The 27105-nt window shown below is 41.5% G+C and overlaps 1 protein-coding gene across 1 annotated transcript in view; it reads right to left on the bottom strand.

Annotated features, from left to right (window-relative positions):
- Positions 1-27105, bottom strand: part of SUGCT (succinyl-CoA:glutarate-CoA transferase) — an 800879-nt gene that overhangs the window by 458560 nt on the left and 315214 nt on the right. The gene's annotated exons all lie outside the window — the stretch shown is intronic.

The following is a 27105-nucleotide window of genomic DNA, read 5'->3' as shown; positions in this document are numbered from 1 at the left end:
GAAAAAAAGATAATATTCACCTAGGGATGAGGAACTTGAGGGGAGATGGAAGATAATATCAGATTTCTTATTAAGAAATGAAAATGTTGTGAAATAGATTGTGGTGCAAATGGAAAACTCTGAATACACCAAAAATCATTAAACCATAAACTTTAAATGAGTGAATTAAATTGTATATCAATTATATCTCAATAAGCTGCTATTTAAAAATTAAATCAATAATTCAGATCCATAACCACAGTAGCTATATATCAACATGTGTGGCTAGTATCTACTATATTAGGCAATTAATAAAGGGTTGGTAAATGTTAATGAATCAATCAAATTATTGCTTCCAGATAACATAACATGGATCTCCTGTAAAACACTATAATAATGTTTTATTTTAATCACTTTGTGGCTCTGGCAAGGGACACTATTGAGATTCTGCATGAGCTCATGAACACTTTTGCTTCTCCACAGGAGAAAGCAAAATTACTATCTTAGTTAATGCATTAACATTTCTCAAAATACAGAAAAGGAATGTGCAACAGAGCTGTGCACAAGGTGCCATAAGTGCCAAGGATACTGATCTCAGGTGTTTCAACTAATCATTAAGAATTGTGAAGCTACACAAGCACTTGGTTTGGTTGGTTGCTTTTTTGTGGGGAACAGTGAGGTTGGAAGTGGATGGTAAATGTGAAGTGAAAGTAATGTGAAGTGGCTGGTGCCACGGCTCACTAGGCTAATCCTCCGCCTTGCAGCACCGGCACACCGGGTTCTAGTCCCGGTCGGGGCGCCGGATTCTGTCCCGGTTGCCCCAGCTTTCTGCTATGGCCCGGAGTGCAGTGGAGGATGGCCCAAATCCTTGGGCCCTGCACCCCATGGGAGACCAGGATAAGTACCTGGCTCCTGCCATCGGATCAGCACGGTGCGCCAGCCGCAGTGCAGCGGCCATTGGAGGGTGAACCAACGGCAAAGGAAGACCTTTCTCTCTGTCTCTCTCTCTCACTGTCCACTCTGCCTGTCCAAAAAAAAAAAAAAAAAAAAAAAAAAAAAGTAATGTGAAGTGTTTCAAAACAAATTATGAAGATAGGTTATCAGAATTTTGGAGCAGTGATATGTTCATGTTTCAGGGATGTCATTTCAGTTTCCATCATATCATGAAATAGATCTTTACCAATAAAAAACTGAAAACTTATAAGCAGAAACCAGTCAATAATCATTAGAAAGTAAAGATTTAATAGCAGCTGAGCTACCACAATATAATCGGACTAAAGATCACCAAAACAATTTTGTAAGAACTAAGGTAAGATTATGAGTTCTTTTAATAAATATTTGTTTCATGTTACTATTTCCACAGTGCTTATGTAATAAGTACATTCTGTCTATAAGATTTTTAAATAATGTATTATATAGAAAATTGGGCAAGTATAGAAAAATATAAGGAGGAAAAAATTACCTGTGATATGTCACCCAGAAGAAGCAACTCTTAATAAAATAGGATATGTTTTCCACTCCAAGATGGTGGAATAGGGAGAGAGCTCACTAATAGTCCAGGAAAAGTTAGTTTAATATAAGTGGAGATAGGGCCGGTGCCGCGGCTCACTAGGCTAATCCTCCACCTGCGGCGCCAGCACCCTGGGGTCTAATCCTGGTTGGGGCGCTGGGTTCTGTCCCAGTTGCTCCTCTTCCAGTCCAGCTCTCTGCTATGGCCCAGGAGTGCAGTGGAGGATGGCCCAGGTCCTCGGGCCCTGCACCAGCATGGGAGACCAGGAGGAAGCACCTGGCTCCTGGCTTCGTATTGGCACAGCGCCAGCCATAGCGGTCATTTGGGGGGGTGAACCAATGGAAGGAAGACCTTTCTCTCTGTCTCTCTCTCTCTCTCACTGTCTAACTCTGCCTGTCAAAAAAATTTTTTTAAAATAAAAGTGGAGATAGTGAAGTCTCAGGGAAGAGTTAGGGAAAAAACTGCAGAGGAAACTCTTCTGGAATTAGAGGGACACAGTGGATCTACATGGAGGACATGGGCACCCACAGCTCGGGAGCCCAGCTGCCGAGAATCTCCTCCTCTGCACCAGTGCTGGAAAGAGAGGTGAGGTGAAACCACAGTAGCCCGAGACACTGGCGGAAAAGCGGCAGGAAGAGCCTAGAGGGAATGTGGCTTGAAGCCCTGTAGGGGAAAGTACACTAGCCTAACTAGAGGAGAGAAAAAAAAACAAAAGGGACGGTACAGACATGATCAATTCTCTCTCTCCACACAGCTTACAAAGCTGTGTGAAACAATAGAGCAGGTGCCATTTTGGACATACGTAACAGCTGCACCAGCTCGGGACAGCGCCACCCTCAGCCAAACAGAAAAACTTGACTCTGGTTGGGAGTAATAACAGGAGACTAAGACCTAGTGAATGTGTGGAGCTTATGAACCGGGACTGTGAAAAAAACAAATTGAGGGTGTGTGAGAGAACTCACGGTGTGGCTGAGATGTGAGTAGTCTCAGAGGGAGACGCCACAAACTCAGTAGCCTTGGCTACACAGTGAGAGACATTGCAGGGGAATCTGAGCTTATACTGAGAACTGCACAGATCCTTTGTGTGGTCCTTGGGACAGAGCAGACAAATACTATACCCACTGGGGCTAATGCTCAGGCACTGATTGCCATCAAGGAGAAGAGCTCAGCTGAGCAGAATTACTTCCCTTCTGAATAAAAAGAAAAAAAAGGAGAGAAAGAGAGACAAGATTTACCATGCCAAACCTAGATGTGTCACCTTTGGCACACCATTAACCCTGAAGAACTGAATAGAGCTCTCTGGCCACACCTACCACAAGCCTCTAGAGATTCACCAAAAGCAGACAGTCCACTTAATCTAGAGTCATAGTATAACGAGAAAAGCCACCACAGCAAGAAAGAAGGAGGAGAAGGAGGAGAAGGAGGAGAAGGAGGAGGAGGAGGAGGAGAAGGAGAAGGAGAAATCAAAGAATATCTCCACAATGCCAAACAACAAACACAGACATCGAGGAAACAAGAACAAGGGAGACATCATGATGCTCCCAAATGAACATGACACTCCAATACAAGATTATGAAGATGATGAGATAGAAGATTGAAAGATATGGATTTCAAAAAATTTATGATAAGAACATTTAGAAGTTCTCAAAAACAAATGCATGAACTACAGAAATCCATACAGATCAGGACAGAAAATTTCTCTCATGAAAATGAAATCTTAAGGAGAAATCAAAATGAAATAAAGAATTTAGCAGAACATGAAATTGAGATATTGAGGAAAAATCAAAATGAAATAAAGAATTCAATAGAACAAATGAAAAACAAATTTGAGAACCTTAAAAACAGAATCAGTGAGGCAGAAGAGAGAATATCAGACTTGAAAGACAGAACACAGGAAAGTATACAAACAAAGAAAAGAAGATGAAATTAGAAATCTAAAAAATATTGTTGGGAATCTACAGGTTACTATTAAAAAACCCAACATTCAGGTTCTAGGAGTTCCTGAAGACTTGGAAAGAGGAAAGGATTAGAAGGCCTTTTTAGTAAGATACTAGCAGAAAACTTCCTGCATTTGGAGAAAGAAAGAGACATCCAAGTACAAGAAGTACATAGAGGCCGGCACCGCGGCTCACTAGGCTAATCCTCCACCTGCGGCACCAGCACACTGGGTTCTAGTCCCGGTCGGGGTGCCGGATTCTGTCCTGGTTGCCCCTCTTCCAGGCCAGCTCTCTGCTGTGGCCAGGGAGTGCAGTGGAGGATGGCCCAAGTGCTTGGGCCCTGCACCCCATGGGAGACCAGGATAAGTACCTGGCTCCTGCCATCAGATCAGCGTGGTGCACTGGCCCCAGCCCGCTGGCCATTGCGGCCATTGGAGGATGAACCAATGGCAAAAGGAAGACCTTTCTCTCTGTCTCTCTCTCACTCACTGTCCACTCTGCTTGTCAAAAAAAAAAAAAAAAGTACATAGAACTCCGAATAAACATGACCAAAAGAGATCATCAACATGACACACTGTAATCAAACTCACCACAGTGAAACATGAAGAAAAGATTCTAAAATGTGCAAGAGAGAAACGTCAGATTACTCTCAGAGGATCTCCAATTAGACTCACAGTAGACTTCTCCTCTGAAACCCTACAGGCTAGGAGGGAATGGTGAGATATAGGCCAAGTACTAAGAGAAAAAAATCTGCCAACCCAGAATATTATATCCTGCAAAGCTCTCATTTGTGAATGAAGGTTAAATAAAGACAGTAGACTGGATAAAGAAATTATGGAACATGTACTCCATAGAATACTATACTTCAGTAAAAAAAAAAAAAAAAATGAAATCCGGTCATTTGCAAAAAAATGGAGGAATCTGGAAAACATCCTGCTGAGTGAAATAAGCCAGTCCCAGAGGGAAAATTTCATATGTTCTCCCTGATTGGTGACAAATAACTGAGCTCCAAAAAGGAAACCTGTTGAAATGAAATGGACACTATGAAAAACAGTGACTTGATCAGCTCTTGTCCTATTGATGTACAACTTTAACCCTTTCAGTATTTTTTTTGTTCTACTTAATACTATTGGTTGAACTCTGTAATTAACACACAATTATTCTTAGGTGTTAAAATTTAACTGAAAAGTGATCTCTGTTAAATATAAGAGTGAAAATAAGAAAGAGAGGAGATGTACAATTTGGGACATGCTCAAGCTGACTTGCCCCAAATAGTAGAGTTAGAAATGTGCAAGGGGATTCCAATTCAATCCCATCAAGGTGGCATGTACCAATGCCATCTCACTAGTCCAAGTGATCAATTTCAGTTCACAATTGATCATACTGATAGGTCTAAGAGTCAAACAAATCACATAAACAAGACTAGTGTCTGCTAATACTAACTGATAGAATTAAAAAGGAGAGAACGATCCAAAATGGGAAGCGGGATGCACAGAAGACTCATAGAATGGCAGATGTCCTAAATAGCACTCTGGCCTCAGAATCAGCCCTAATGGCATTCGGATCTGGCAGAAGAGCCCATGAGAGTATTTTAGGCATGGAAAGCCAAGACACTCTGGAAAAAAAGGAAAATGAAAGATCTCTGTGAGTGAGATCTCAGCAGAAAGAACAGGTCATCAAAGAAGGAGGTACCTTTCTCTGAAAGGAGGAGTGAACCTCCACATTTACTTTGACCTTGTCTAAATAAGATCAAAGTCGGACAACTCAAAAGGCTTCCATAGCCTTGGCAAATCATGACAAGAGCTTAGGGAGATTACTGACACCATAAACAAGAGTGTCAATTGTTAAGTCAACAACAGGAGTCACTGTGCACTTACTCCTCATGTAGGATCTCTGTCCTTAACGTGCTGTACATTGTGATGTAATGCTATAACTAGTACTCAAACAGTACTTTACACTTTGTGTTTCTGTGTGGGTGCAAACTGTTGAAATATTTACTTAATATATACTAAATTGATCTTCTGTATATAAAGATAATTGAAAATGAATCTTGATGTGAATGGAATGGGAGAGGGAGCGGGAGACGGGAGGGTTGTGGGCGGGAGGGAAGTTATGGGGGAGGGGAAGCCATTGTAATCCATAAGCTGTATTTTGGAAATTTATATTTGCTAAATAAAAGTTAAAAAAAGACCCAAATCAATAAAATCAGAGATGAAAAAAGGAATATAACAACAGACACCACAGAAATAAAAAGAATCATCAGAAATTACTACAAAGAATTGTATGCCAGCAAACAGGGAAATCTATCAGAAATGGATAGATTCCTGGACACATACAACCTACCTAAAATGAACCTAGAAAACCTGAACAGACCCTTAACTGAGAAAGAAATTGAATCAGTAATAAAGGACCTCCCACAAAGAAAAGCCCAGAACTGGATGGATTCACTGCTGAATTCTATCAGACATTTAAAGAAGAAGTAACTCCAATTTTCTGAAACTGTTCAGAACAATCGAAAAAGAGGGAATCCTCCCAAATTCTTTCTATGAAGCCAGCATCACCTTAATTCCTAAACCTAAAAATATGCAGCAGAGAAAAAGTATTACAGACCAATTTCCCTGATGAACATAGATGCAAAAATTCTTTATAAAATCCTGGCCAATGGAATGCAACAACACATCAGAAAGATCATCCACCCAGACCAAGTGGGATTTATCCCTGGCATGAAGGGATGGTTTAATGTGCGCAAAACAATCATGGTGATACACCACATTAACAGACTGCAGAAGAAAAACCATATGATTATCTCAATAGAAACAGAGAAAGCATTCAATAAAATACAACACCCTTTCATGATGAAAACTCTTAGCAAACTGGGTATGGAAGGAACATTCCTCAATACAATTAAAGCAATTTATGAAAAACCCACGGCCAACATCCTATTGAATATGGAAATATTGGAAGCATTTCCACTGAGATCTGGTACCAGACAAGGATGCCCACTCTCACCACTGCTATTCAATATAGTTCTGGAAGTTTTAGCCAGAGCCATTAGGTAAGAAAAAGAAATTAAAGGGAAACAAATTGGGAAGGAAGAAGTCAAACTATCCCTCTTTGCAGATGACATGATTCTTTACTTAAATGATCCAAAGAACTTCACTAAGAGACTATTGGAACTCATAGAAGAGTTTGGCAAAGTAGCAGGATATAAAATCAATGCACAAAAATCAACAGCCTTTGTATAAACAGGCAATGCCACGGCTGAGGAAGAACTTCTAAGATCAACCCATTCACAATAGCTACAAAAACAATCAAATACCTTGGAATAAACTTAACCAAGGACGTTAAGGATCTCTACAATGAGAATAACAAAATCCTAAAGAAAGAAATAAGATACCAAAAAATGGAAAAATCTTCCATGTTCATGGATTGTTAGAATCAATATCATCAAAATGTCCATTCTCCCAAAAGCAATTTACAGATTCAATGTGATACCAATCAAAATCCCAAAGACATTCTTCTCAGACCTGGAAAAAATGATGCTGAAATTCAAATGGAGGCTCAGGAGACCTCGAATAGCTAAAGAAATCTTGTACAACAAAAACAAAGCTGGAGGCATCACAATACCAGATTTCAAGACATACTACAGGGCAGTTATAATAAAAACAGCATAGTACTGGTACAGAAACAGAGGATAGACCAATGGAACAGAATAGAAACACCAGAAATCAATCCAAACATCTACAGCCAAGTTATATTTGATTAAGGATCCAAAACCAATCCCTGGAGTAAGGACAGTCAATTCAATAAATGGTGCTGGGAAAACTGGATTCCACGTGCAGAAGAAGCATGAAGCAAGACCCCTACATTGTGATGTAATGCTATAACTAGTACTCAAACAGTACTTTACACTTTGTGTTTCTGTGTGGGTGCAAACTGTTGAAATATTTACCTAATATATACTTAATATATACTAAATTGATCACAAAAATCCACTCAACATGGATTAAAGATCTAAATCTATGACCCGGCACCATCAAATTATTAGAGAACATCAGAGAAACCCTTCAAGATATAGGCACAGGCAAAGACTTCTTGGAAAAGACCCCAGAGACACAGGCAGTCAAAGCCAGAATTAACAATTGGGATTGCATCAAATTGAAAAGTTTCTGTACTGCAAAAGAAACAGTCAGGACAGTGAAGAGGCAACCAACAGAATGGGAAAAAATATTTGCAAACTATGCAACAGATAAAGGGTTAATAACCAGAATCTACAGAGATCAAGAAACTCCACAACAACAAAACAAACAACCCACTTAAGAGATGGGCCAAGGACCTAAATAGATATTTCTCAAAAGAGGAAATCCAAATGGCCAACAGGCACATGAAAAAATATTCAGGATCACTAGCAATCAGGGAAATGCAAATCAAAACCACAGTGAGGTTTCACCTCACCCCAGTTAGAATGGCTCACATTCAGAAATCTACCAACAACAGATGCTGGCGAGGATGTGGGAAAAAGGGACACTAACCCACTGTTGGTGGGAATACAAACTGGTAAAGCCACTATGGAAGTCAGTTTGGAGATTCCTCAAAAACCTGAATTTAACTCTACCATTCAACCCAGCCAACCCACTCCTTGTAATTTACCCAAGGAAATTAAATTGAAAAATAAAAGAGTTGTCTGCACCTCAATGTTTATGGCAGCTCAATTCACAATAGCTAAGACACGGAATCAACCTAAATGCCCATCAACAGAAGACTGGATAAAGAAATTATAGGATATGTACTCTATAGAATACTATACATCAGTTAAAAAAAAATGAAATACAGTCATTTACAACAAAATGGAAGAATCTGGAAAACATCATGCTGAGTGAAATAAGCCAGTCCCAAAGGGACAAATATCGTATGTTCTCCCTGATCGGTGACCACTAACTGAGCACCTAAAAGGAAACCTGTTGAAGTGAAATGGACACTATGAGAAACAATGACTTGATCAACCTTTGTCCTGACTGTCAAGGAACAACTTACTATTTCCTTTTAGTATTTTTGTTGAAGAATGGGATGGGAGAGGGAATGGAAGATGGAATGTTTGCAGGTGGGAGGGAGGTTATGGGGGGAAAAAGCTGCTATAATCCAAAAGTTGTACTTTGGAAATTTGTATTTATTAAATAAAAGTTAAAAAAGAAAAAATAAATAAAATAGGATATTACTTTGTGCAATCTTTGTATTAATTTTTTCATGATCATCATCTTTATATAAATTTCTAGTCTTTTTTTTTTCACTTAATATCCTTTCACAGCATCTTTGAATGGTATTGTTTTTAATGACCACAAATATCTGTTCCAAATTTTTGCTGAAGCATTTTCAATTCATTTAAGCTGAAAGAAAGGAGTTGTTTTGACTTCAAATCAAGTCCTATATCATACAGTTAATATTAGAAACAAAAATTATTTAACTTCATTGAAACTCTAAAACAAGATGTCGGATCTAATTGAGATTCCTTAAAAGACACTCCTATTCTCCAATAAGACATGTAGGATATAATAGCAAAGTGAATCCCAGCTCTGCCATTTATTTCACCCACCTGATACTAAGTGAGTTACATAATTGCAGAACCTCAATTTTTAATTTTATAAAATAAGAACATCTTTAGAATTATAATAAGTTCATAAAACTTTGTTTATCCATGCCTTTGACAAATTCCTTATTGACATAATTTACTCTGAAGACTTTGCATAAAATGGATAGAAAATGACAGGCCAAATGGTTCTGGCCTTTCACATGAGAAGTACATTCTAACAAAGTAATAGACATTAATCAAGGAACCACACAAATAATTACAGTGATAAAAACTAGAAAGGAAATGTACAGGCCATAGCAAGATCTTCTGGTAGGTAGAGCTACTCTTTGTTGCGAGATTCCTCACAAAGTGATCTCTTAGCTGGGCTCAGAGCCATTAATCAGGTAAAGAGCTGAGAGAGGAGAGGATTGCTGGCAGAAGGAAATTCATTTACAGAGGAGCTGTGGTGGGAAGAAATAAGAACCCATGAAGGAACAAGAGGCAGGGCAGCTGTAGAGCACAGAAAGAGCCAGATGACATCAAAAGCTATAGGAAATAAATGATTATAAAGCCAACGGGAAGTCACTAAAAAGACTTGAGTGAACAATCATGCTTGCATTTTGAAAAGACCTTTCCATTTGTGACATAGAGAACTGATTGGAGGATAAGTTTAAAAATGAGGAGGTCAACTAAGAGACCACTGTGATGTCCACAGTAAAATATGGTGTCTTAGATTAGGGTCCTGAAGATAGAAATGGAAGAAAATAGATTCAAACAATATTTAAGTGGTCAAGTCTACTGGAGTTGGTAATGGACTTAATATGATGGTCATGAGTTGAAGACTGAGGGAAAGGAAGATATCATGGATGATGTTTATGTTTGTAAGAAGCTTTTGAGATTTTACACCAGAAATTTCACATGAATAAGGCTTGTGAACTAAATGAAAATCTGTAAAATAGGTAAAATATTGCGAGTCATTTTTCTTATAATATATAACTGAAGTTAACTACAGAGTAGGAAGAAAAAGGTAATCAAGTTTTAAAGAAAGGTACTCCCATTTGAAGTCTAGGTAAAAATCCAGACATTAAATTGAGAACTGAGGACATATAAATTGAGAACTCTAAGATGGTCTTCATTGCCTTATTTGGATCAAGGACTAAAATACAGTTAAGAAAATGAATAGAGAATATGTGAACATCTGTTTGAGAAGCTTGGTTGTGAATAGGAGGAATAAACATAGACTGGGAACATGGCTGAGCATGTGTGCAAATGTAAGTTCCTGTGTTGGTTTTGTGGTGAGAAGCTGAAGCATCCCATTGGATGCTTCAACTTTCTTATGAAATAAGGGATGATGCCATCAACTGGAGGTAGAACTAGGGAAATATGATATGGGAAAGTGAAAAGTTCTCAAGTATCATTAAAGAGAAGGGAGAGCAGAGTGACAAAAACAAAATTGGAAAGCTGAGGTGTTGAGAGCCTAGTTCAGTGATTTTCTCCATCATCTCTCAGTTTTCCAAACATAGAATTAATCTATATTCAGAGTTTGTCAGGTGGATATGACAAAAAAATACACAGAAGTAGAAAAATTTTAAAAATATCCAGAATATTTATTCAACAATAAGCCATGGATTATCTTTCTAAGGAAAAAAGGTGCTGAAAATAGATGGAGGTCATAGATAGGGCAAATAGAGAAGCACTGGTGGATTTGAAGTCCTGATAAAGTCTAAGAATAGACATGTTGGGAATAGTTGAACAAGCAAAGTTGAAGAACAGGAAATAATCCACGAATAGAATGTAAAAGGCTCTATTCGGTGTTTGTAGAAGAGAAGTAGCCTCAGGTTATGATTAGAAAGTCACAGTGTGGAATACATAAAAACTACTTGCTGATATGAGACAGAGATTTAACATATCTCATTATTACTAAATAATCACTAACACAATGTGTTCCACATAAAAGGAACTTTTCAGTGCATTCTAACCCCTTAGATGTTTTCTCTTGAGCCCTTATCATCTTTGTGAACTCTTTCTTCATTCCTGCTCAATTCCTTGGTAACCTCACTCTCTATACTATGCAAGGTAAATGACAAGATGCTAAGTGCTCACACTAATAGAAGACTTGCCATCACAAGAAAAGCTCATTCCAAATTCTCCTGATCAGGGTACAAACACTCATGGCTAGTCTGTTTGTATTGTAATGAATTCCAGCCCCCAGAGGAAAGAAAACTGAAATGATAGGGGCATAGGGTAGTAGGGGCAAGCAATTAAAAGGGTAATGTCAAAATCAAGTCTTTCCTACAGAGAGACCAGATTGTATTCTTCCTGAGAAAAGAAAGCCTCTCACTATGTATTATACCTATACAGGGAAGACAGGATTCACTGGTAGGAAGATCAAGGAGAAATTGCATGGTTTTCTTCATATTCTATAAAGATAAACCTCTCCTGGGGAGGAAGATGTTTCTCAAGGCTAGAAGAATATTGATGAACTAAAGGATTGCATGTTTCAACCATTTGCCATGAGCAAATTGGGAATCCTGTAAAACAAAGGGATATATGGGTTAGAGTTGATTTCCCCTTGTTACAGCAGTTTTCAATGTAAGTTGTGACCACACTTGTGGGACTGCAGGTTAGAGATAATGGATACAAGAGTAAAGGATGCCGGTGCCGCGGGTCAATAGGCTAATCCTCTGCCTAGCGGCGCTCGCACACCGGGTTCTAGTCCCGGTCGGGGCGCCGGATTCTGTCCCGGTTGCCCCTCTTCCAGGCCAGCTCTCTGCTATGGCCAGGGAGTGCAGTGGAGGATGGCCCAAGTGCTTGGGCCCTGCACCCCATGGGAGACCAGGAGAAGCACCTGGCTCCTGCCTTCGGATCAGCATGGTGCACAGGCTGCAGTGCGCCGGCCGCAGCGGCCATTGGAGGGTGAACCAACGACAAAGGAAGACCTTTCTCTCTATCTCTCTCTCTCTTTCACTGTCCATTCTGCCTGTAAAAAAAAAAAAAGAGTAAAGGATGTTGGCCATGTAAAGACTGAGAAATAAGAAGGTTAATCTGGAATTTCTGATGCTGTAGGAGTTTTTGGTCCTCCCCCAGAGACTTTGCTTTATGAGTTTCCAGGCGTGCTAGCCTCATTTACTGATGTCCTAATAATAAAGCTAACTGAAGATGAAAATGCAGAAGTACTTGGAAGCCCCTTCATCAACCTAATATATCAGATAATCAAATAGAAAAAGGAAAAATGTACAACCAAAGTTTTCTGTTATTTTTCTTATGCTATACATCAACGTATCTGATGTACTCTCTGGCCTAAATAAAGTACATGCAATTGGTAGTGTGTGTACATCAACAACAAGAGGACAAACTTCAAGCCTTCCAGGGCCACTCACTTTTTAACAAGAATTTCTTCCACAAAAGGTAACCATTGCTAAAGGACTTCATCATCCACTGGAAAAAGACATTCCATGAAGTTTACCTCACTACTATGAGAATGTTTTCTGGAATGCCAAGCAGTTATTGACTTCTGGGTCTGTGCTGGTACACAGTGACAAATATAGAGCACTATTTCCTACCACTGGCAGTTCCATTCACCTTATGGTGCTGGAGCTCAGCTAAGCCAGATGATACCAAGGCACATACAGCTTACAAATCACAAACAGTGTCATCTATGGGCCACAATACAGTCAGGTGACCTCAAAAGCCATAGGAAATAAGTGATCATAAAGCCAATGGGAAGTCACTAAAATGACTTGAGCGAACAATCATGCTTGCATTTTGAGAGGATCTTTCCAGTTGATGTGGAGAACTGACTAGAGGATAAGTTTAGAAATGAGGAGGTCAATTAAGAGACCACTGTGATGCTCACATTAATAGGTGGTGTCTTCGATTAGGGTCCTGAATACGGAAATGGAAGGAAATAGATTCAAGCAATATTTAAGTGGTCAAGTCTACTGGAGTTGGTAATGGACTTAATATGATGGTCAAGAAAGTGAAATGAACACTATGAGAAATGGTGACTTGATCAGCCCTTGCCCCAACTGTTGATGAACAACTTAATATGTTATCCCTGTTAGTATTTTTTTGTTTTTTTGTTCCACTTAATACTTTTGGTTGAATACTGTAATCAATACACAGTTATTCTCAAGTGTTGAAACTTAACTGAAAAGTGATCGCTGTTAAATATAAGAGTGGGAGTAAGAGAGGGAAGAGATGTGCAATTCGGGACATGCTCAAGCTGACTTACCTCAAACGGTAGAGTTAGAAACATACCAGAGGATTCCAATTCAATCCCATCAAGGTGGCATGTACCAATGCCATCTCACTAGTCCCGGTGATCGATTTCTGTTCACAATTGATCATAATGATAGGACTAAGAGCCAAAGGGATCACATAAACAAGACTAGTGTCTGTAAATACTAGCTGATAGAATAAAAAAGGGAGAGAACAATCCAACATGGGAAGCGAGATACACAGCAGACCCATAGAATGGCAGATGTCCTAAACAGCACTCTGGCCTCAGAATCAGCCCTTAAGGCACGCAGATCTGGCTGAAAAGCCCATGAGAACATTACAGGCATGAAAAGCCAAAACACTCTGGGGAAAAAAAAAAACCCACCTACATGAAAGATCTCCGCGAGTGAGATCCCAGTGGAAAGAACAGGCCATCAAAGAAGGAGGTACCTTTCTCTGAAGGGAGGAGAGAACTTCCACTTTGACTACAACCTGGTCTAAATATGATCAGAGTTGGTGAACTCAAAAGGCTTCCATAGCCTTGGCAACTCATGACAAGAGCCTAGGGTAATTACTGATGCCATAAACAAGAGTGTCAATTTGTTAAGTCAACAACAGGAGTCACTGTACACTTACTCCTCATGTAGGATCTCTGTCCTTAATGTGCTGTACATTGTGATTTAATGCTATAACTAGTACTCAAACAGTATTTTTCACTTTGTGTTTCTATGTGGGTGTAAACTGTTGAAATCTTTACTTAATATATGTGGGGAGCAACTTGGACTAGACTAAGTTACTGGAATTAAGACTTATTCTATGCATCTGCTCTCCCACAATATGGCGCTGAGAAGGGAGAAACAGCTTCTACACAGCTGCCTCCAGTTCAACCAATAAACTGTAGGACCTACTCCTGATTGGAGGAGAGCAGCGTACTCGGCATGTGGGTAGCAGAGTTGGGATTGGCGGAAGAGGACTATAAAAGAGGAGAGAGACAACATGCACCAGGAACATCTAAGGGGAACATCTGAGGGAACACCTGTGCAGCCCCCGAGAGAGCCGGCCGGCGGTGTGCCGCTCCCCTGCGGAAGTGGGGAAAGTGGCTAGGGGGAACCGCCCTTCCACGGAGGTGGAAGGGATGGTAGCCAACCCGGGAAGAACCAGCAGCAAACCCGGGGAGGGCCGAGCAGACAAAAGAACAGCGCAGGGTCCTGTGTCGTTCCTCCATGAAGAGGGGGAGCGACATAATGGTGCTGTGACTCGGATAGGAAACTTAGGAGGGAAGAAACAGGAAGAAGTGGAAAATACCGGAGAGAGAGACTAGCAAAGAGCCTAGGGAAAGCCGGACAGAAAAGGTGCTGGAAGAAGCTATCGAAAGCCTAGGCATAGACTCGGATACGGACTGTGGGAAAGAAGTTAGGATTTAAAGTGAAAGCAAGAAGAAACTTAGACTCAGATATGGACTGCAGGTTGAAAGTGAAAGTGAAACCTATAAGAAACTTAGACTTGGATATGGACTGTGGGGAGAGGCCAGGAGAAATGAGGGAGGAATATTGTTGGAAGAAAACTTAGGGAAACATACCGGGTAGAGAAAAATGTTAGGGAGGATGAAGCCGTGAGTGCAGGCCGAGGCGGAGACGTAAGCCAGCTTGGAATTCTTCAAGTCAGCCCGGGGAGCAAAAGGCAAAAATCTGGAACCAGAGGCAGAGACGTGGGCCGCCAGGTTGGAATTCGCCAGGTTAGTCTGGGGAACTTGGACTGAATACCGGTGGTGGCGGAAACGTAAGCTACGCTGTGTGACTCGCGGAAGCCGCCGCGTGCAGAGAGAGCACGGGGCGTGAATAGATAGGGAACGCGGGGCTGGCGCGAGGCCGTGGTGCGGCCGCGAAGGGCGTGGAGACCGCGGAGTGTGCGCGCGAATCCGAGTCACGCAGAGCCGGGAGCCCGCTGCAGGGCGGGCGCCGGGAAGCCGCGCATATGAGAGAAGCACGGGCTGAAGCGGCACAAAGCCGGGAAGCCGCCGCGGGGCGGCGATGCGCCGAGAAGCAGCCGCGGGGCGGGCGCCGGTGGGGCGAGGCGCAGGGAAGCCGCGCAGAGCCGTGAAGCTGCTGCGGGGTGAGGCGCCAAGAAGCAGCCTTGGGGCGGGTGCCGGGAAACCGCGGGGATAAGAGAAGCCGCAGGAAGTTTAGAAGTAAAATGAGAGAAATAGGAATGCTGGCAGATAGAAGTAAAATGGGAGAAATAGAAATGCCCGGAGATAGAGAAATAGAGAAAAATAAGGCCTCCCCACAACACAGCAATGAGAGAGCTTGGATTCGGTCTGCCTGATTAGGACGATAAGCACCTGCGGGCGGCTAGCAGCTTATGCGCTGCAGGTCACCGAAGACAGGCACGAATTAACATTAATAAGTCTCCCCACAATACGGCAATGAGAAGGCTTGGATTTGGTTTGCCTGATTGGGCTTGTAAGCACCTGCAGGCAGTTCTAGCAGAGCAGAGCATGCGCTGCAGGGCACCGAACACAGGCACGCATCAGCGCCTAAAAACCTCCTCACAACATGGCGAAGAGAGGACACGGACTCGGTTTGCCTGATTGGTAGGGCTTGTAAGAACCTGTGGGCAACTCTAGCAAGCAGAGCAGAGTGTGTGCCGTGGGGCACCGAAGACAGGCGCGTATCAACGCCAAAAAATAAAAAAGAAAGGGGGATCTGTGGGGAGCAACTTGGACTAGACTAAGTTACTGGAATTAAGACTTATTCTATGCATCTGCTTTCCCACAATATGGCGCTGAGAAGGGAGGAAACAGCTTCTACACAGCTGCCTCCAGTTCAACCAATAAACTGTAGGACCTACTCCTGATTGGAGGAGAGCAGCGTACTCGGCATGTGGGTAGCAGAGTTGGGATTGGTGGAAGAGGACTATAAAGGAGGAGAGAGACAACATGCACCAGGAACATCTAAGGGGAACATCTGAGGGAACACCTGTGCAGCCCCCGAGAGAGCCGGCCGGCGGTGTGCCGCTCCCCTGCGGAAGTGGGGAAAGTGGCTAGGGGGAACCACCCTTCCACGGAGGTGGAAGGGACAGTAGCCAACCCGGGAAGAACCAGCAGCAAACCCGGGGAGGGCCGAGCAGACAAAAGAACAGTGCAGGGTCCTGTGTCGTTCCTCCATGAAGAGGGGGAGCGACATAATGGTGCCGTGACTCGGATATGAAGCCTAGGCAGGGTTTTGTGTCGTTCCTCCACGAAGAGGGGGAGCGACAAATATATGCTAAACTTATCTTCTGTATATAAAGAGAATAGAAAATGAATCTTGATGTGAATGGAAGGGGGGAGGGAGAGGAAAAGGGGAGGGTTGCGGGTGGGAGGGAAGTTGGGGGGGGAGCCATTGTAATCCATAAGCTGTACTTTGGAAATTTATATTCATTAAATAAAAGTTAAAAAAAAAGAGTAAAAGGCTGGACAAAACTGTGGCATAGCAGGTAAAGCTACTGCCTGCTGTGTCAGCATCCCATATGTGCACCAGTTAAAGTCTCAGCTGCTCTACTTCGCATCAGTACTCTGCTATAGCCTGGGAAAGCAGTAGAAGATGGTCTAAGTATTTGGGCCCCTGCACCCATGTAGGAGACCCAGAAGAAACTCCTGGTTCCTGGTTTCAGATCAGCACAGCTCCAGCTGGCCCCTGAAGCCATTTAGGGAGTGAACCACTAGATGGAAGACTTCTCTCTCTCTCCCTCCACCTCTGCCTCTCTGTAACTCTGCCTTTCAAATAAACAAATAAATCTTAAAAAAAAAAAAAAAGATTTGAAGGCTGAGGGAAAGTAAGATATCATGGATGATATTGAGGTTTGTAAAGGAGCACAGGACTCCCCAATTTCACCTGCTACCCATAGGGCTTTGTATTCAGTGCTTTTATACTTTTTTTTAAAGATTTATTTATTCATTTGAAAGTCAGAGTTATACAGAGAGAGGAGAGGCAGAGAGAGAGAGAGAGAAAGGGAGAAAGAGAGAGAGAGAGAGAGAGAGAGGTCTTCCATCCGCTGGTTCATTCCCCCAGTTGGCAGCAACCGCTGGAGCTGAGCCGATCTGAAGCCAGGAGTCAGGAGCTTCTTCCATGTCTACCATGTGGGTGGTAGGGGCCCACGGACTTGGGACATCTACTGCTTTCCTAGGCCATAGCAGAGAGCTGGATCGGAAGTGGAGCAGCCAGGTCTCGAACCGGTTCCCATATGGGATGCCCACACTATAGGCGCCAGCTTTACCTGCTATGCTGCAGCGCCGACCCCCAGAGCTTTTATATGGAATGAATCACTTTGACAACACATTGCTATATGCAATCAGTCCCTTGCTTTGAAGTAGCCTCAAAAACAATATTATATACTGATTTCCTGCCCCAGATCCAGATTAGGATCTGCCACTTTCATAGGAAATTGACTATTAGAGGTATCCTTAAGATTCTCCAAATCAACTAAATTTCACTTCAAATCAAACATATATAGGATTTTTGATCACCTAGCTTGTGATACTCTTTATGAACATAATGACAAGGAGGGTAATAAGAAATTGTCTTAATTTTTTTATATTCTTTACAAGTTGTCAATGTATGTTATTTCTCTTATAAAGAGTCCTTTGTGAGGAAAATCTTCTGTTATTCAAGAGGCAATCATCATATATCTTGGACATACTATAAAATGGCACATGGACTGTGTGGCTATAAGAAGGAAAATCTGGTTCAGACTTATTCAACAGAGGTAGCCATGTTGGACTGCTAAAGGATTAAGGCCTCAAAAGGGTATGTCAACTATTTCTACTCTGTGAAATTGGCACACATAAAAAGCAAGATCAATGGTTACCCAAAAGAATTGAACTCACATGGACATACACACCCTGACTGAGGTCATGGGAGCATTACACAAGGTTTGCAACAAACTTTAAATCAACCAGGAAGTTATCCCTTCCAAAGTCTCTTAAAAGGAAAATCATTAGAAATATTCTTCCTAACAATGTGAAAAAAAATTCCATTAGGTCAGAAAGTAAAAAAAAAAAAAAAAAAAAAAAAGGCAGTATCTCTTCGCTGGCCTCCATAACCACAAAAGAGAAAATATTTGGAATTGCTATGCTGCCACCATCCCTGAAATGAAGGGACTATATTAGCTAAAAGATTAAGAGCAACAGACAAATTCTGCTTTAATTTAGAATTATTTATCATTTGACTAATTGTTATAATTTAGTTTCTGTGAAATTATTGCTCTGTAAGTAAAAGTGGGATTTAGGAGTTTGTATGCATAATAATAGAATGAGATAGAAATAATTTATCATTGCCAGTCCCCCAAACACTGTAATTCTTCATCCCAATTACATTAGATATGTTTAATTTCTTTTCTTTTTTTTTTTTTTTTTTTTTTTGGACAGGCAGAGTGGACAGTGAGAGAGACAGACAGAGAAAGGTCTTCCTTTTTCTGTTGGTTCACTCTCCAGTAGCCGCTGCGGCCGGCGCACCGCACTGACCTTCTCCTGGTCTCCCATGCAGGTGCAGGACCCAAGGACCTGAGCCATCCTCCACTGCACTCCTGGGCCACAGCAATGAGCTAGACTGGAAGAGGGGCAACCAGGACAGAATCCAGCACCCCGACCGGGACTGGAACCCGGTGTGCCAGCGCCGCAGTCAGAGGATTAGCCTATGGAGCCGCAGCGCCGGCCTAGATATGTTTAATTTCTACTTCACTCCAAACCCCTTGAAGAAGCAGCACTAGATAATGTGTGAGTGACCATCCTCATCCCTGAGTGAATGGAATAACATGGACACCATTCCCAAGCAGCAAATAGATTCACTAGGCAGGAAGGACATCAGATTGGGGATTCAAAGGGTCATGTGAAGGTGGCACTGGGATGGTCATATTAGGTTTATGCAAAAAAAACTCAGAAAGTCTAAAACTGAGACAAAAAAAAAAACATAACAAAAGAAACAAATATGGACAAAGAAATAGTCTCATTCCTGATTTTTATAAAAATTGTTTTTACATGAAATTACTAACTTTACAATAAATGCCCCTTTACTCACCCTCAGTCATATTCATCTGAGTTATATTGATTTCTGTTTTTTGTAATCAAATGAGACTCTTAGATTTCCCTAGATTTGTGATATGATTCAAAATCAGGATTACTGTATTTCTGGAGTTCTCTTGTCAAGTAGAGTTTTGGGAGGAGCAGTGAATGAAAAGGTTGTATCAGAACCTTATAAATTCAGTTTATTTGCCCAGTACAGGGCCTGGCACACAGGCACACCTTACAGAGTTTCACATCTATTTGAAAGCAGCTTTTTACAAGAGATTTTCAATGGACAAATCCCAAGCTAGTTCCATAAAATATTATTCCAAAAGTACTAATTAGAAACTGTTTCCCTCTCTCTCTCCACAACCATCCAAACACACACACATACATACATTCATACACACACACACACACACACATCCCTTTTGTTCACTCAAATAAATTTGAGAAATGCAAGTTTAAGAGATTTTTGGTTTTAATATTCAAAAATCCCAAATGTGCTTGTGAAATTATAAATCTCCAAATGAGGCCTAGAATTTAAAAGGGAGTATCCCATACTAGGTTAATTGTGAAACCCTCTTTTGAAAGCATACCAACTACTTCTCCCAGAAGTATGTGCCACCGAACAATTAGAGTTCTGGGTAGCTTATTAGACCCATGCAAGAACAAGGACCCTGCTCACAACCAAAGGGATCTATCCGGTGTGATCCCTCATTTTCTCCAATGTAACTTTCACAAATTAATTAATTTATTCTAAGTTCTATTTTGTATCCCTTTAAAAGCATAGATCATGTTCACAGTATTATTCATGTCACTAAATAAAGGTTATACAAAATGCCAAAAGAAAAACTGTGTGACTTATCCATGTAAACAACTTGTTTGTTTTTTTTTTCAAATATAGTATAGTAAATTGTTTTGACAGGGTGAATTTAAAAAATGAGCATGAGGGGCTGGCATTGTGGCACAATAGGTTAAGCCACCACCTCTGATGCTGGCCTCGTAAATGAGCACCTGTTCAAGTTCCAGATTCCCAACTTCTTTAAAAAAAAGTTTTTTTATTTATTTGAAAGGCAGAGTTAGAGAGAGAGAGAAGCGAAAGATAGAGAGAGATCTTACTTCTCAAATGTTTGCAGGAGCCTGGGCTAGGCCAAGCCAAACCCAGGAGCTTTAACCAGTCTCCCATGTAGGTGGCAGGGACCCAACGACTTGGTCCATCTTCTACTGCTTTTCATAGGCATATTAGCAAGGAGCTGGATTGAAAGTGGAGCACCCAAATTTGAATTGGCATCCATCTGTGATGCCTGCATCACACGTGGCAGCTTGACACACTGCTCTGCAAGGCCAGGCCCAGCTGCTCTACTTCTCATCCAGCACAGGAGATGCCATAGTGCTCGGGTACCTGCTAGCCAAATGGGAGACCTAGATGGAGTTCTAGGCTCCAGTTATGGCCATTTGGGAAGTGAACCAGTGGGTGGAAGATCTCTTTGTCTTTCCCTCTCTCTTTGTAATTTTGCCTCTCAAATAAATAAATACATCTTTTTTTTAAAAAAAAAAAAAAGGTGACCAATAAATCTTCTCAGATATTATGAGCAGAGAATATTTACAAGTACCAAATAGTTCATATCCTCCAAAAACATCTCCCTAAATTGCTAAGTTTAAGAAAAATTGTTTTGTTATCTAACCATGTAAAATATATCCTTTTGCTTCCAACATAGAACCTCTCTACTTCGATTTCTCTGCTACTCATTTATGCCTTTCCTCTACATAAACCATGTCCAAATGACATACATCTTCATCACAAATTATTTTTTTTGAAAAGTCATCACCTTTCTTGATCTCTCAGCCCCAAATCACTAGTACTCTTTTTCCTCTGGCAAGAAACTATATAATGTTACTTCCTGGACCTTTTTCCTCAGGCAATGACTCCCTCTTCTTCAGCTCTGTGACCTTGCTCATTCCCAAAAGACTCAACCATGACTCTAAATGAGTTCTCTCTATGTAGCACTGACCCGTCTCCACATTCTGTACCATATTCCTTAAAGTCAGAAATCAAAATTGATCTAATTAGCTACCAATTAAACCAAGTGGAAAATCGAACATGAGAAAACTCTCATAATGATAGGACATATACAGGGCTATCTTATGAGTGAAAGTTTAAATGAGAAAAATCCACTCATGAGAAAATATGGAAGGTGGAAAGATTTCTCTGAATAATCCTAATCATGGCCTCTCCTTACAGAGATTCATATTTACTTGCAGGCTTTGGATATTACAAATCAAAAAGTGACCAAAAATTTGTCCCTTTTACATACTGTCTTAAAATGTCATGCAAGAGGCAAATAAAAGTCAAATTTGAAAGATGCCCTCAACCTAGATTAGAAAAGGATTTGCACAATAAAATGTAGGTGACTATGAGATAACAATTAAAAACTACAAAACATACAAAGAAGTAAGTTACTATGAGCAAGGTAAGCATAAAAAATAAGAGCAGAATCAGAATCACAGAATCTAATGCTATGCAAACATAGCATTTAAAATAAACATGGATAAAATATTTTTAAATGAGTGATAAATTCAAATATATGATAAAAGCAAAAGAAGAACCAGATAGGGGCCAGTGCTGTGACACAGTGGGCTAACACCCCGGCCTGAAGCACCAACATCCCAAATGGGCACCAGTTCAAGACCTGGCTGCTCCACTTCCGATCCAGCTCTCTGCTATGGTCTGGGAAAGCAGTAGAAGATGGCCCAAGTGCTTGGGCCCTGCACCCATGTGGGAGACCCAGAAGAAGCTCCTGGCTCCCGGTTTCGGATTGGTGCAGCTCTCACTGTTGGGGCCACCTGGGAAGTAAACCATCGGATAGAAGACCTCTCTCTCTCTCTCTCTCTCTGCCTCTCCTTCTCTTTCTCTGTAACTCTGACTTTCAAGTAAAATAAATAAAATCTTTTAAAAAAAAAACAGATAGATTTCACAGAATCAGATAAAAAAATTTTAAATAAAAATATTATTCAAATATTAAACTCAGCTGAAAAAGGAAAAGTTGAAAGGGCACAGCTGAAAGAGGAATTACTGCCTGGAGTACAGCTTTAGACAATCAACCAGAACTGAGAACAGAGAAGAAGATATCAAAATATGAAAGTTAGAATAGAAGACAAAAAAGAAAAAGTAAAATATTACATTGGATTTACAATTGTACAGATGGGGGAATGCAATATTTAAAAAGATGAGGTCTGAAAATATACAGAATTGCTTAATTCTGCTAATTCAACAAATATGAAGTGGGATAAGTAAGAAGAAAAACCCAACTAGATAAACTGTATAGAAACTGAAGAATACCAGAAAAATTTTAACATGCAAAAATAAAATAGAAAGGACAAACCACTTGTAAAGAATGTCAATTAGTCTGGAAACAGAAACCTCAAAAGCAATTAGAGAAGCCACGTGAGAATGCTGACATAAAATAAATACCAACATAGAATTTTAGACCTAACTAAAATATTTATAAAGAATGATCTTCAAATAGGCATCCTCAGATCAACAAATCTGAGAAAGTTTATTTATCACCTACAGATCCTCATCAAAGCAATCTCTAAAGAGCAAGGAAGGAAGGAAGAGGAAGGAAATTGAACATGGAAAGAATGAGATGGAAAAGGGAATGATGATAGCAGGAAGTAATAAACACAGGAGTGAATCTAAGAAAACATCGATGCCCAAAGTAATAACAACTATGGCAGCAATGAAGACAGACCTCTTCAAGGGATGACCTGATGCAAAGTGAGATCAGCAAGACAATAGAAGAGGAAATGCCAGATACTACCTTCCCCAACAGAAATGCTGACTCAACAATAATGTGTAGATGAATTCTCTTCATGGGAAATAATACAAGAGTTAAAAAAACCCTACATTGTAGACATGCACAAAACAAGCAACATTAAATCTTCTAGAAAATTTGTATTGTTCATTCACCATAGTTCCACACCTGCCCCATCTCTAATTCAACACAGCACAATTGGAAGAAAACTCCCAGCTTCCTTCACTTCCCCTATGCAAGCTTTTCAGAGGGAGACCCAAGGGACTAGTTTCTGCCTAAATCTAAGAGCTGAAAATAAAGGGTACCAAGTTGGGAGCAGCTGAGAAGAAAGGTGAAGAAGGTACGCTCAAGGGCACACTCGCATAACATAGTCCCCCTCCCTGGATCAGTGCAGAGTCAGCAGAGAAGAAAATCCTCAACTCCCAATTCTACCCAGGGAGAGAAAAATTTGGAGAATGCATCCAACATACCAGCTGTTTCCTAAGACCCAGGTTTCTGTCCCACCCAACTTGGAGTGTTAGTGGGTCCGTAATACTGTAGAAACATGGAGACTGCTGAGAACAAAAGAGCTGGGGAGCTTTCAGTCTCACAGAGAAACTATAGTTCCCCAGGCAAACACCAGAAGAAGTAAGGAAGCATAAAATCCTTAAAAAAAGAAACCAGTATTTACATACAGAAGTCCAGAGAAGATGCAGCCATAGGAAACATTTGAAAAGTCCCCACAATCTCCATTCTGGCTGTCATTCCCTGTACAAAGATAATCCATAAAGATGGAGAGGTGATATCTTTTTCCCAGATGCATGAATCCCAACATGAAATTACAAAGCAAACAAGAAAAAATGGCCTAGTGTTCACTTCAGCAGCAGGTATACTAAAACTGGGAAATATGGCCTAATCAAAGGACCAAAGTAAATTTTAAAAGAACAATTGTTGCCGTTGATTTCTCAACAATGTTGCAGTGGATTCGTTTCTGAGAGGAGCAGCGTGGTGGGGGCAAGAGGTGCAGAGTCACCACACAGACCCCGGGAATCGGGTGAAAGCAGGCTTGAGGCGAGCAGCCCCCAGACTTGTTTATTACAGTTGGAACTACATCTTATATAGCCAAGACCAGCCAATCTGGTCAAGGGGTGGTCTATGCCCCCAACCAATCACAGCCTGTTGCCAGGCAGGCTGTGTTGCCCGGTGGGTTTCAAAGCCTTTCCTGAGTAACTGACACTCGCTTGCCAGTGGCCACCTTGGCATGGCCTTCTCATTCCACCACATTTCCCCCTTTTCATTTATTTTTGAGTAAGGGGAGGCATGATTCTTGGCCATACCATTGTTGTCCCCATTTCCATGTGGTCTCCGTATGCAGCTGTGCCTGTCTTAGGTTGTCCCCCAGGGGATCTTACCCATCATTGACTAACCAGCGCTCACATCAAGAGACCACAGGACTGCTTGCTCAGATGGGGGTAGGAATGAGGAATAATGGTTATCAGGAATGGCATGACTGCACACAGGCTGTGGGCCATTTGAGTGGCTGACCAGAGCTAGTGGGGTATAAAACAGTAACAGGCATGGCTATGGGCAGTTTCTCAGGGTAGGATGATAGGGCAGGTGCGTCTGCTAACAAGGCAGAGTCTCGGTCTTGTTCAGCTGGTTCTGGTTGGCTGTCAGTTGCAGGTTTGATGTTTCTGGCTGGTACCCAAATGGGCGGTTCTGCATTCTCTGGAAAGACACAAGCATATCCTAGACCTTTGGTTAGCAGAGGATGTGGTCCTTTCCATTCTCCTGTCAGGGGGTCTTTCCACCTAACCATAGGGGCTGGGGTCTGGGATGGAAAGGATCCCCAGTGTTTATAAGCTGGGCTTATCCCTTGGGAATCAAAAGTAAGAAAATTGATAGTGAAAAGGACCTCAGTCAAAGCAAGCTGTGGGTCTGAGGGCATATGATTTTTTTTTTTTTTTGTCTTTGTAAGAGATCTTTAATCGTCCTATGAGTTCTTTCAATGATTGCCTGTCCCTGTGGGTTGTATGGGATACCTGTGGCAGACTGTATGTTCCAAGATTTCAGGAAAGAATTAAATTCCTGTGATGTATACACTGGCCCATTATCAGTCTTTATGGTCCAGGGGACACCAAGGACCAGCATGGCTGATTTAACCGCCTTTATCACATCACTAGCTTTTTCTCTGGATTGGGCTGTTGCAAATACTGCCTTTGAATAAGTATCTACCACCACATGGACAAACTTAAGTTTACCAAAGGAGTTAATGTGGGTGACGTCCACTTGCCATAGCTTATTAGGAGCAAGGCCTCGCGGGTTCACTCCTGCTTGTTGCAGTGGGCCTAACGGGGCGAGAGGTGCACAATTCTTGCAAGAGGGCACCCTTATCCTGCTCCGCAATGGGAATGGAAAAGAAGCAGTCTTTGATATCAATGGTAACTATGTGGTATCCGTTAGGAATGGCCCCTGGATGGGGAATGCCAGCCTGGAATGTTCCCATCTTTTTTATATTTTTGTTAATGGCTCTCAAATCCTGTAGAAGCTCCGGCCATTGTGGCCAACTGGGGAGTGAACCGGTGGACGGAAGAACCCTTCCCCACTGCGCCTCTCCTCTCTCTGTGTAACTCTGACTTTCAAATAAATAAATAACTCTTTTTTTTTTTTTCACAGGCAGAGTTAGACAGTGAGAGAGAGAGACAGAATGAAAGGTCTTCCTTCCGTTGGTTCACTCCCCAAATGGCCGCTATGGCTGGCGCACTGTGCTGATCCGAAGCCAGGAGCCAGGTGCTTCCTCCTGGTCTCCCACGCAGGTGCAGGGCTCAAGCACTTGGGCCATCCTCCACTGCCTTCCCAGGCCACAGCAGAGAGCTAGACTGGAAGAGGAGCAACCAGGACAGAATCCGGCGCCCCAACAAGGACTAGAACCCGGTGTGCCAGCACCACAGGCAGAGGATTAGCAAAGTGAGCTGCGGCACTGACCAATAAATAATTCTTTAAAAAAAAAAAAAGTCCAACTATACATAGGCAACAAGAAACTTAGTTTAAAATTGAGGACACATATAGCCTGAGAGTTAAGGAATGGAACAACATATTTCATGTAAATGGTAACTAAACAAAAGTATATCTGCCAAAATATATTTCAAGGTCAGAAATTTACAGGAGACAACTACATAATAATAAAATGGTCAGTTTACAAGAAAGATCTAACAGTGAAAACTGTGTATGCATCCAACATCAGAACATTCACATATATGAAGCAGGCACTAACAGACTAAAGGAAGAAACAGACAACAACCACAATAATTGTAGATTTCAATATCTCATTTTCAATTATGTATAGAACATTCAGAAGAGTGACAAGAAAACAGAACTTAACAACATAGACTAAATGAACCTAACAGACATATGCAGAACATGCTATTCAACAGCAGAAGAAAACATCTTCTCCTCAGGTGCCCTGGAACATTCATCAAAACAAATTACATGTTAGATTATAAATCAAGCCTTGGCAAATATAAGAAGATAGAAATCATACCAAATACCTTTTCTGATCACAACAGAATGAAATAGTAGAAATCAAGAGCATAAGAAAAATTGGAAAACTCACAAATACAGAGAAATTAAACTATATTATCCTAACTAAACAATGTATCAAAATATAAACCAAAATGGAAATTTAAAAATATCTTGAAAACATACCATATGGGGGCGGAGCCAAGATGGCGGAATAGTGAGGGCGCGCACCGATAGTCCGGGAAAATTTAGTTTAATAAAAGGGGAGTTACGGTAGCCTCAGAAAAAAGAACCAGGAAAATATTGCAGACAAAACTCTTCTGGATCCAGTGGGCGTGAATCGGAGGACCTACTGGGAGAACAAGGTCGCCCACCGCGCGCGAAAGCCGAGCCGCAGGACCGAGCCGCGGAAGCTGAGCCGCGGGACTGAGCTGCGCAAGCTGCAGGGTCTGCGCGCAACTGCTCGAAGGGGAGTGCAACAGCCGGGAGACTTGGGACGTCCAGGGCTCCGAGTCCACACATCGGCGCTGGAAGGG

This window comes from Oryctolagus cuniculus, chromosome 16 (assembly GCF_051225735.1).
Source record: "Oryctolagus cuniculus isolate XC-2025 breed Fujian yellow rabbit chromosome 16, ASM5122573v1, whole genome shotgun sequence".
NCBI classification, from domain to species: Eukaryota; Metazoa; Chordata; class Mammalia; order Lagomorpha; family Leporidae; genus Oryctolagus; species Oryctolagus cuniculus.
The sequence above is the reverse complement of the archived record's forward strand: the minus strand, read 5'-3'. Positions and strand labels throughout refer to the sequence as shown.